Source organism: Babylonia areolata, chromosome 2, assembly GCF_041734735.1.
Source record: "Babylonia areolata isolate BAREFJ2019XMU chromosome 2, ASM4173473v1, whole genome shotgun sequence".
In the NCBI taxonomy this organism is placed as follows: domain Eukaryota; kingdom Metazoa; phylum Mollusca; class Gastropoda; order Neogastropoda; family Buccinidae; genus Babylonia; species Babylonia areolata.
The window spans coordinates 58,944,437-58,955,145 of record NC_134877.1 but is presented as its reverse complement, the minus strand read 5'-3'; the positions used below and the strand labels follow the sequence as shown (position 1 = coordinate 58,955,145).

Here is a 10,709-nt window from a genome sequence, read left to right as displayed (position 1 = left end):
GGTCAGTTCTGGTCTTGAATTTAGAATTGTGTGAAGATGTGGCAATTCTCCTATACACTCCCTGAAAGAAAAAAAATGTTTAACTCACTCAGCACGGCCAGTCCTCTCTTCTCCTCTACACAGACCCCTCGGATGTCCAGTGGGTGTCTGAATGACCCAACTTTTAGCTTCCGTCGTCAGAATTGTGGTATTCTTTGTCAACATTCACCTCTTCAGTGTAAGAGCCTTCCGCTGGTAATATTTTGATGGTGGTTATTGGGGTGAAACGCTATTAACGTCGTCTCTTTCGCCGTTCGTATGGAGAGAGTTAAAACATACACAGCATGATGAGAAAATGTGCATACAGGGGTCAGCACAGTAGAGCTCTTGTTGCCCTGCCAAGTGATGGCAGACATCTGTCATTGATGTGTGAGCATCAAAAGGTCAGTACACCAGATTTGTACTGAAACTGAGAGAGAGCACTGAAAGATTTTGTAAAATGAAAACAAAAAGTAGTTCCACTGAAGTCTGAAAGACACTTGTGTATTTGCTTTCATAGTAAGAATAATGTCAGTGTAAAGGTACAACTCTCAGCATTGATACCATTCCACTGGACCTGGCTGTGAGGGGCAGGACATTAATTCATCCAGAATGGAAGACCACTGCCTGCACGAGACTGTTCTGAAGATTGAATTGCCATCTGGTCACTGTAACAGAGGAGCACCTCAGAAGCAGTATAAACACACTGAGGAAGGCCCTCAAAACTTGGAACATTAACCCCTACCAGTCGACTGCCCAGACTGCCGACTGAAGCGCCTGGTGCCTCACCATCCACCAAGCTGCCAGCACCATCAAATCAAGCATTGGTGCCAGCCTGGGAGGAGAAGAGGACAAGGTGGAAGAACAGGGGACAAACAGAACCCACCATAGACCAAACATTCCCCTGCAACCACTGTGGAAGAACCTGCTGATCTTGAGTCGGACTTCTCAGCCACTAGCATGCTTGTGCACTGAGAAAAAAAAAAGAAGAAAAAAGACCTGACCTCATACAGATCTTCGATCTCAAAGCAATCACCAGCAACAATAAATGGCTGTATAAAGATACAACTCTCATGCTTCTGCTTCTCATTTGCATCTGAATAGTTCCATGATAGCCAGAGAAAAAGAAAGTAGGAAACAAACCCACCCACCCCCTCCCAATATACAAAAGAAACAAAAGCCTCTGATGTGTAAATTTCATGGTAATATGTATAAGTTTCTTTGGTGATTTTTGTTTGTTTTTAAACACTGTGTGTGTGTGTGTATCATACATGATTTCGTATATCGATCTGTCTATATAATGTGTCTGCTAACTGCCCACATATAGATGCTTCATATATATATAATTTATATATATATATATATATATATATATATATATATATATATATATATATATATATATATATATATCATACATAATTTCATCTATCGATCTGTCTATATAATGTGTCTGCTAACTGCCCACATATAGATGCTTCATTATTAGTTTGTGCAGGAAGCTGGCTGTACTTGTGCCAAGTTTTCTTCTCCCCACTTTTGTTTTCAGGTTCTACGGGGTCGACAATTACTTTTCCAGCCCTGATATAACCCTGTGTGTTCAGCTGAGCTGTAAGCAACAGAAGATCAAGGTGTGTTTCACTGCAAACACACATACTTAAACTAAATATATCAGAAATATTCTGATTCTTATTACGTTTCCAGTGATTTTTTTTTCCTGCTGTGTGAAACTCATGCATCCAATAAGTCTTATTGTTGTCTTCACCTCTACACCACATCTTGCTCTCTACATTCAGCTTCAGATCCACTGTGTTACCACGTTCTCAAATTCAAACATCCACAGTCGGTCGCGGCTCTTTTCTCTGTCTCTGGGCAAAAGCACTTGGACTGAGCTCCGTCTTTCGCTTCATCAAGTCTCTGCACTCAGCTCTTTCTAGTCTGGCCTTAAAACTTGCCACTTCCTAAAATAGTCCTCCCCCCTCAACCCGCCTCCCTCCCCCCCACCCCCCACCCCCAGTCCCCCTGCCCTCCCTCCCCTGTCACTTTCTGTCTACAGTCTCTCCAGCGTTCTATTTACATGTATTCATAAGCTTTGTCTTTTCCATCTCTAGATTCATGCATAAGTATGAATTAATGGTGTGTAAATGCTTTGACTCTGCATATGATTCAGCACTATAAAAATTCTTATAATGATGATGATCATTATTGGTGTTACTGTTATTATAGTAGTAGTAGTAGGAGGAGGAGTACATAAGAGAGAACAGAGATTAAGTGATAGTGAGTGAGAAAGCGTGTAATATAATTAATTTTGTGCTTGCTCTTGACACAATCAATCATACAGAAAGAAGACTATAAAAAGCACTTGAAATCATTTTCTAACTACTCCATTCACAGAAGAAAAAAGGGCTGCTGAGAATTAGTTCACAAATTATTTGTACCAATTTAATACTGAAACGTTTGTGACACACAGCAACAACTAATTCAGGGTGACTAAAAGAGTCCTTGTCTTTTTAGAACCATGCTGGATGGAATGGACTACTGAATAAATTAAGCACCAAACAACATCAATGAAAACATGAATAATAAAAGTAATAACAATCCCAGGAACACACACACACACACACACACACACACACACACACACACACATACACTGCAAAAATATTTTTGACAAAGCACACAAGTTTACCTAATTAAGATTACATAGGCACGTAGCGAACTGATTAAAGCTGAGCCATATTTAAATGTTTCTACCCTTTCATATTCAGTCTTTTACTATCATAGAACTCGATGCATATTCAGACCAGGAATGTTTCTGAAAGAAGTACATTCTTAGAGTATTGATATCTTGTGTGTGTATGTGTGCGTGTGTGTGTGTGTGTGTGCTGTGAAAGCTGTGATACGTAGCCTAGAAATGAGTGTGTGGAGGAGGGGGGTAGAGGAGGTGCAGGGTAATGTGTGTGTGTGTGTGTGTGTGTGTTGGGGCTCATGTATGTTTATGTGTATTTGACTGTGCTTTCATGTCTGTGAAGCTGCATGTTTGGTGCTTGTATGTTGTGCGTGTGTGGGTGTATGTGTGGATGTGTGTCTCCATGTTTTGCATTTATTTGCTTATTTATCATCGTTGTTGTCTTATTTATTTATTTATTTATTTAGTATTAGTATTATTATTGTTATTATTATTATTACTACTACTACTTTTTTTATATTATAATTATTATTTATTTATTTATTTATGTACGCTTATAGCTGACTTCATCAAGTTTTTGCACCTTATACATATTAGTAGTGGTAGTTGTGTTGTTTTTTGTTTGTTTGTTTGTTTGTTTTTTGTTTTTTTCTCAAGGCCAGACTAAGCGCGTTGGGTTATGCTGCTGGTCGGGCATCTGCTTGGCAGATGTGGTGTAGCGTATATGGATTTGTCCAAACGCAGTGATGCCTCCTTGAGCTACTGAAAACTGAAAACTGAAACTGATATCTTTAGTTATTTTGCTATCCATTTTATTCAGCTGCTCAGTTTGCATTCAGGTTGATCGATTAGTAGATGCAAGATTTTTTCTTATACTTGTTTTGCTTCTTTACTTTTTTTTTCATTTATAAAAATCTTAGCATTAAATGATTAAAAAAAAGATTAAAAAAAAAAAAGCCTATCTATATTTTGTGGTGTTTATTTTTAATTTTGGTTTGTGGATTTTTTTTTGATTTTTTTTTAAATATAACATGTCAGTTTTCGATTAACACATTGTCTCTAAATGTATTCAAAGTAGTATTCTTCCAAATATATTAAGTTCTTTGTCTGAATAATCGGTTTTCATTGACAATTTCAGTCAATATTTTAACATTATACATGAGTTCGGAGTTTTCTGCCAATTAGGTTGCTCTGATGTGAGTGTGTGGATTCTGTGTGTGGGATAATCAAAGAATATAATACATATACGTCAAAAGACATACAATAGGATCAACATTAATTAAATGGGGGGGAAAAAAATAAAGAAAATACTGTACTTGCTTTTAGCTAGCATTGCTAAATAAAAAAAGAAGGAAAGGTAATATATATATATATATATATATTAGCCCTGCTGAAACAAATTGTGCACACAAATAGAAAACCTTTACTGTTTCTATTAATCTCCTGCACCCCATGTGGCCACAACAGCACCATCATTTGTCATAACATTTGCATTGTTTTTCTTTACACATATGAATTTAAGTTCATGTGTAATCAGTATCAAACACTTGGAGAATGTTTTTCCTTTTATAGAGACACACACACACACTATATATATATATATATATATATATATATATATATATATATATATATATATATATATAACTTAATTGAAACAAGTAGACCATTTTTAGTCTGGTATGCTGCATATTTCATTTCTTTCATTTTGCATTATTATAAAGTGATCAGTTGTTTTGGGGTGGGGTTTTTTGTGGGTTTTTTTTTTCCAAAACCTCATGTCTGATTTTCTCAGACTATCACCAGCACAGTTCACAGTTCATATCACTCATAGAACTCTTAAATATGTTTTTTTTTAATTAGTGCCTTCTAGTTACCTTTATTTGTTGTGTACCTTTGGTTTTGTAATGACCACTTCATTTGTCCTCCTTGTCAGAAGCGAGATTGATTATGATCTTCAGAGGACCAGAGGACCAACCACTAGAGTGAATTCACTGAAATCCCATCATAAAAACACTTCACATGGCATTTTCTGGTGCTGTACTCTCTATAGCTTCGTGGTGAAATTGGTGACAGTCAAAAATATTAATTCATCTGTTTCAAAAATGTGTAAGAACTTCCTTTCTATATGGCACCACGGGCTGGATTTCGGGGAGGGGGGGGAGGGGGGGAGGGGAAAAAGAAAAGAACAAAAAGCTTTACCTTGCTCATCTATCACACTCGTAAAAAAAAATATTTGAATAAATTGTCTTGTCGTGTCTAAATATTTATCAGAGTCTGATGGAAATTAAGTCGTTGGTTGAGTCAGGTTGTCAGTTTTGGCACTCTGCATGTTTTCTCACTGTTTTCAGCAGAATCCATGACTGTCTCATGGCCATGCTCGCGTCAGGTGTCCTCTGGTCTGGAGTCTGGTCCTGTGTCGTCATCCTGCCTGGTGACGTTTTCTTTGACATCATCAAGTGGGTGTGACTCTTCTGGTGTGGTTGAGTTTGCTTCTGCGGCGTCAGACTGCCTTGTGACGTTTTCTTTTACGTCAGCATCTGGTTTTGAGTTTTCTGGTGTGAGGTGTTCTGCATCTTCAGACTGCATTGTGACGTTGTCTTGTGCATCGGCGTCTGTGTCTGAGCGTTCAGGTGAACCGAAGTGGATTGAAACCGAAAGTTGGTGCATGTCACTTTCACTTTTTGATCGGAGATCAGTGCCCGCCGCTTCAGTGGTGTCGGTCACAGGTCCCTGTGCACAGTCACCATCAGAAGTGGGTTCTTCACCCGCTGTAGAAGCTTTGACTGTTTCGGGCGTTTCCTGCTCTGAATTCTGCACTGAATCTTTGATTGTGATGGTGTCAGATGTTTCCGGATCAGTGTCACTCACAGGCGCTTTTTGGTCTGTCGTGGCTGCGGCGTTATCCATGTTCACCTCGCTGTCTTCAACAGTGTGTGTAACGTCATTGATTTCTTCAATGGCAGGCAGAGTGACAGTCAGACAGCTGGTGGTTTCCTGCACTGGACGTATCTGTGCGGCATTTGCCGTCGCACCAGAGTTGGGATGTTGGCCTGCCGCTGTGCTGGGTGCATTGGTGCCTTGGGCAGAGCTGTTGTCTACTCCATGAGCACCATCAGCTCGGGCTTGAGGAGTCTGGTCAGGATTCACGTTCACAGCACCCTTCTCCAGATTGGACCTGATCTGAGCAGCAGTCTCGGCGTCCACCGACACTCCCAGGTCCTGGTGGAGCTGAGCCATAAGCGCTACGTCCATTTCTAGATGGCACATGGCACAGACACATCCTGAGTCTTGCTGCAGGTTTTTGCCGGCCATTCTACTCAGACCGGCAGGGGTGCGCAGGTAGAAGTGATGGCGGTGGTGCAGGGGGGCCCTGGCGTTGATTCTGACGAAGTCTCCACTGCCCAGCACGGGCAACCGCAGTTGGTCCTGCGCGCGAGGGACAGGGGAGCCCCTGGGGGTGGCTTGCAGAGCATCGCTCTCTGTGCCCCTGTTGTAAGGATTGGACTCTCCAAACTCCGATACGGTGTTGGTTTTCGGAAGTACCTTGCGAGCACCGAAGGTCCTGAAGGCGTGCTGAGCGGCAGGGAACGGTGAAGTGGGCAGCGACTGCTGAACGTCGGGAATCGGGCAGGGAGACAGCAGGCCTCTCCTGACCTCCACTTTGGTGTAGTAGTCCAGGATCCGCCCCACCTTGCGGTCATAGTCCATTCGTTCTCTGATGGTGATGTGTTTCTCCATCTCTGGTTCTTTGTGGGCCAGCTTGGGCAGGTCCCGAACCCCGCTCAGGTAAGCTTTCCTCAGGTGCGACAGGTAACTGCCGTCGCCACGGGTCACGTTGTAAGGGCTCATGGCGCTGTAGACGGACTGTGTCACGTCAGGTTTTGTCTTCCGGAAGAACGTGACTCGACCTTTGTCCATGTACAGGGCTGCCATTTGGTAGTCTCCTGCTCACAGATAGACAGTAAAGCGATTAGAGAGAGAGAGAAAAAACGGAAAAAGCACCAATGCTATTTTCTTGAGTTGTCGGAGTTTTTTCTCTGTGTGTGTGTGTGTTTGTGTGTGGTTTTTGTTGTTGTTTGTTTGGGTGTTTTTTGTGTTTTTGTTGTTGTTGTTTTGTCTTGTTTTTTTTTTTTTTTTTAATATTTACATATGGTGAAAAGAAACAGAAATTTACAGAATTTCTGTTTCGGCTCTTTTTTTTTCGGCACCGAGGAAAGTACAGGCACTTTCGTGCTCTCGTAAAAGAGAAAAATTCCACGTATCTACCTCCCTTTTCAAATCAATAGAAATGATCAATCCGAGAAATGAAACTCATTGATAATTTCCACTTGCTTGTCTTTTATGACAAGCGGTTTGGTTTCAGACCTTTTTATTATTATGAAATCTAAATTGAATTATTTTGTCTTTAATTCGTTGAGTTCCAGGTTGTAAAATGTGGTCTTATGTTAAACTAAATCCGCTCCGTTTGCTTATTGTTATTTTCTTACGAAAAAAAAACGGAACACAGTACAATACAATACAATACAAACAGTATCTTCACCACTACTATCATCGTCACCATCACTATAACTGATATTCTTGTTATTGTTGTTCCTAACGTTTTTCTCTTATTTTTCTTTCCTTTTTTTTGGAGGGGGGGGGGAGGGGGGGGGGGTAGGGGCGGGAGGTGGGGGGGGGGGGGGGGGGCTCTAGTATTCATCAACACATAACACACCGTTGCCAAACAAAGGCATGAAAGGAAAGCAAAGGCGTATTCACTATTCACTGCAGGGGAACATCGATTTGCTTGCTTTGTGTGCTTGTTCCTGCAGTCATGTGAGACGTGGATTGATCAGAATGGCTTGGTCTGTCTTGGTCTTATATTTGCTTCAGCTTGAAATAAAGATAAATCTCTTGATGAAGCCTGTAATTATGTGTGGGTTTTTTTTTTTTTCCTTTTTTTTCCCCCTTTTTTTAAAAATTTATTTTTAATACTTCTTGTCTTCCGCATCTTGTTCTCTCTCTCTCTCTCTCTCTCTCTCTCTCTCTCTCTCTCGATATATATATATATATATATATATCCCCAACAGTTCGAAATAATCGGAATAATACTAACGGCTTTGAAGTACGTGGAGAAATCGATCAGAGAAAAAGAGTGAGATAAAAAGGTGGGGAGAGAGAGACACAAAGAGAGAGAGAGAGACAGAAAAACAGGTGGAGACAGACAGAGAGATGGGATTTTTTTTTCTGATTGATTTCTCACGTACTTCCAAGCCTTTAGTATTGTTCCGATTATTTCGAACTGTTAGGGATTTCACTGCATGTGTAAGTATGGCATATAACGCTTGGAAGACAATTCTTTTCTTTTCCAAACCAGATAGCATTCGTTTACTCCCGTGTATAACAAACCAAAATATTTCGCCAGTTTTGTTAATGGTATTCATGGTAATAATGACTTCCATAAACGTCTTTCACTTTTCATTCCATGAAAGTTCCGTACACATTCATATTATCCAGTGCTGATTCTTTTTGTTATTATTTTTGGTTAATATTGCCAGGTTTTCAACGCCCATGATGAACGTATATGAAAACATCGAGTCGCCCTGTCAGCAACCTCTGGAAATAGAAAACAATCATGATACTGGCTATTATTAGGGAGGGAGATTCGAAAATACTGAAAGATGTGAATGTCCGCGAGCAAAAATGTAGGCCTTAGTCACAAAAAGGACTACGAATTTGAACGCCCAGTCAACAGAGTTGAAAGCTGTTTCATAATCAAGGTATGTTACGAATTATATATATATATATATATATAATAAAAATCTCTATTTGTCGATCTCTTACTGCATTATGGATGAGGTATATATGATTTTATATAAGTATGTTTACAGTGAGCCCTGTCTTGTGTTTGCTAATCAAAGAGGGAAACACAGCTGAGGTTACTGTTTGTTGAAACTATCTTATAAGCTATGTCCTCGAGGTCCCCCGTTCCCCCGCAACTATCCATCACACACACACACCCATCCATAACTCTCTCTCTCTCTCTCTCTCTCAAAAATCTTTCTCTCTCTCGCTCTCTCTCTCTCTCAAAAACCGCTCTCTCTCTCTCTCTCAAAAATCTTTCTCTCTCTCTCTCTCTCTCTCTCTCTCTCTCTCTCTCTCTGTCTCTGAACTGGCAAGCTGATATCAACCATGTATGCAAACAATTAGCCCGCAACTTGTTCTTACTCAATAAACTTAGATACTACGTCATGCTCCAATCAGAACATTATTCTTCGGGGCACACTGCCTCTCTCATGTCAATTATGCATCTACAGCCAGTCACAACCAGCTAAAAAAAAAAACCCAACTCATTGCATAGACGAGCAGCTAAACTTATTTTACCGGACCACTCCTTATCAACAGATGAAAAATTAACAAAGTTGTAAATATTACCACTATACAAGTAATTCGACTACAATAAAATGGTCCTCGTGTTCAAAGTACACAAAAACATGTCACCACCATACCTCAGTGACCTTGTTCAACGGGCTTCAGAGCGTTACGATTCAGATAATTATATTCTGCCTCGTGTGCGCATCGATTTGTACAAATCTAGCTTTGCATTTATTGGACCATCTGTTTGGAACTTTCTTCCTTCGTTCATTAAGACGTGCGATTCATTACGTTCCTTCAAATCAAGCATACGAAAACTTCTGCTCCACACACAATAGGCCCACAAAGCATTTTTTTTTTTTAACCAGCTAAAAAAGACAGAAAATCATGTTTTTTTGGTGAAGTTTGTATCTATACCTTTACATGCAATGAATTTATTTTATTTCTACCTTTGTGCTTTAATGTTTTTACTTGTTCGCCTGTTAATTGGATGCTATTACTTGTAACATCTGCATCAGCAAATTAATCACTTTTGTATATGTACAATGTTAAAGTTGTGTTTCTCTGTTCTCTTTATGTTCGCTATATGTTTCTCACTTCGGTCATGTCTCTCTCTCTCTCTCTCTCTCTCTCTCTCTCTATATATATATATATATATATATATATATATATATATATATATATGTGTGTGTGTGTGTGTGTGTGTGTGTGTGTGTGTGTGTGTGTGTGTGTGTGTGTGTTGGGTGGAGAGAGTATGTGCATGTGTATGGATATGAATGTGTGATTGCGTTCGTTTTATTACTTTTTACGATGTTAGTGATGATGATTGTGATTACCATTCGTAGTAGTAGCAGTAGATGTAGCAGTGTTAACAACATTATTATTGTTGTGTCGTTATCGTTAATGTTGTTATTGTTATTTTTGTCACAAGGACAGATTGGAAGACCGGGCGATGCCTAAAATCTTTATCCTTGAGTAATAAAGTTTTTGCATCTCTCTCTCTCTCTCTCTCTCTCTCTCTCTCTCTCTCTCTCTCTCTCTCTCACCGATAACACAGTCCTGCTGCACTGGGGAAGCTCTGAAGGGAGTGGTCGGCCCGTCCGTGGATAGTTCGGTCAGTTCTTCAAAGGGACAGACGGTGTTGACGGGAATACGTTGCTTGGTCACCCCGCCACGCCCCCCGGAAGACCGCTTGGAGGTCTTCCTGCCGCTGAAACCTCGCTGAGGCTCTGGAAGGTGCTGGTGCCCGGGGGTGGAACTGATATCGTGAAGGTTGGGGATGGACATAGGATCAACGATCGGGTTGGTGAACCGATGGTACTGATCCGTGTTGGAAGGGTTGGTGATGGGGAAGGCGGGCGCCGTAGTGGCTCGAGGTTTCGGGGTGTAGGTGGTGGGGCTGGTCAGCTCGAGGGTCCCCTCGTCTATCTTCCGCCTGGTCTTGTTGATCCTCAGCTGGTTCTTCATGTTGTGGACGTAGGCGGAGCTCCGCGAGGGCAGCACGGGGCTCTGCGGGCTGGGCTGACCCTCAGAGGGGCTGCCGTCGACCAGTACAAGGGCCCCTGCTGCTGGCGGTGGTGTTCGTCACGCCTCCTTCCCCGGACTCTCTCTCCCTGGGGCTACCCTCGGCCTGTGTGCCCCGTGG

At 41.2% G+C, this 10,709-nt stretch overlaps 1 pseudogene across 1 annotated transcript in view; it reads right to left on the bottom strand.

Annotated features, from left to right (window-relative positions):
• Positions 1-4,341: 4,341 nt before the first annotated feature.
• The window catches only part of LOC143275652 (uncharacterized), a 13,251-nt pseudogene continuing 6,883 nt past the window's right edge, over positions 4,342-10,709 (bottom strand). The window contains exons 2-3 of the transcript XR_013053450.1: positions 10,111-10,709; positions 4,342-6,654 (exon numbers count right to left, since the gene is read on the bottom strand). The exon at positions 10,111-10,709 is cut by the window's right edge and continues 215 nt beyond it. The product of XR_013053450.1 is annotated as an uncharacterized LOC143275652 (transcript). The remainder of the gene's footprint in view (positions 6,655-10,110) is intronic.